This window comes from Chinchilla lanigera, unplaced genomic scaffold (genome assembly GCF_000276665.1).
Source record: "Chinchilla lanigera isolate Chin_1 unplaced genomic scaffold, ChiLan1.0 scaffold00067, whole genome shotgun sequence".
NCBI classification, from domain to species: Eukaryota; Metazoa; Chordata; class Mammalia; order Rodentia; family Chinchillidae; genus Chinchilla; species Chinchilla lanigera.
Genome location: NW_004955468.1, coordinates 5,412,262 through 5,413,316, shown reverse-complemented (window position 1 = coordinate 5,413,316; position 1,055 = coordinate 5,412,262). Strand labels below are relative to the sequence as shown.

Below are 1,055 nucleotides of genomic sequence, written 5' to 3'. Positions count from 1 at the left end.
ACATCAGTCATGGCTCCCCATTCAGAGCAGCCACTACTGGCTCAGCCCTCCAATGACCAGCAGCTCCACCTCCTTGATTCCACTTCCTCATCTGTAAAATGGCATTGTGGTAGGATTATAATATAGTACCCAGAAGGTACAAAGCATTTTCAACAATGTCTAAAGAGAGCTGCATACCGCATTGTTCTTGATTCCTATTGTAACTTAAAAGGAGATGTTCACAATTTCCAGAGCCCTTGATGTCCTGCAAATGAAAGAGGAGGATGTTCTCAAATTCCTTGCAGCAAGAACCTACTTAGGTGGCACCAACCTAGATTTCCAGATGGAACAGTATACCTACAGAAGGAAAAGTGATGGAATCTACATCATAAATCTGAAGAGGACTCAAAGAAGCTTCTGCTGGCAGCTGGAGCCATAGTTGCCACTGGAAACCCTGCTAATGTCAGTGTCATATCCTCCAGCCAGCGTGCTGTGCTGCAATTTGCTGCTGCCACTGGAGCTACTCCTGTTGCTGGCCATTTCACTCCTGGAATCTTCACTAACCAGATCTAGGCAGCCTTCTCAGAGCCACGTCTTCTGGGAGTTACTGGTCTCAGGGCTGACCACCAGCCCCTCATAGAGGTGTCTTATGTCAACCTGCCAACCATTGTTCTGTGTCACACAGGTGCTCCTCTGTGCTATGTGGACACTGCTATCCCAAGCAACAAGGGAGATCTGATGTGGTATATGCTGGTCCTGGAAGTTCTGCACATGCGTGGCACCATCTTCTGTGCACACTCATGGGAGGTTGAAAGGAAGAGCAGGCTGCTGCTGAAAAGGCTGTGACCAAGGAGGAATTTCAGGGCAAATGGACTGCACCAGCTCCGGAGTTCACTGCTGCTCAGCCTAAGGTTGCAGACTGGCCTGCAGGCCTGTGGGTGCCCTCTGTGCCCATTCAGCAGTTCCCTAGCAAAGACAACTGCAGTCAGTCAGCCACAGAAGACTGGTCTGCAGCCCCCACTTCCCAGGCCACTGAGTAAATAGGAACCAGCACTGAGTGGTCTTGAGCTGTTCTG

The 1,055-nt window shown here is 50.0% G+C and overlaps 1 pseudogene; it reads left to right on the top strand.

The window, feature by feature from the left end:
* Positions 1-214: 214 nt before the first annotated feature.
* On the top strand, positions 215-1,046 carry LOC102023573 (annotated as a pseudogene).
* Positions 1,047-1,055: the final 9 nt, after the last annotated feature.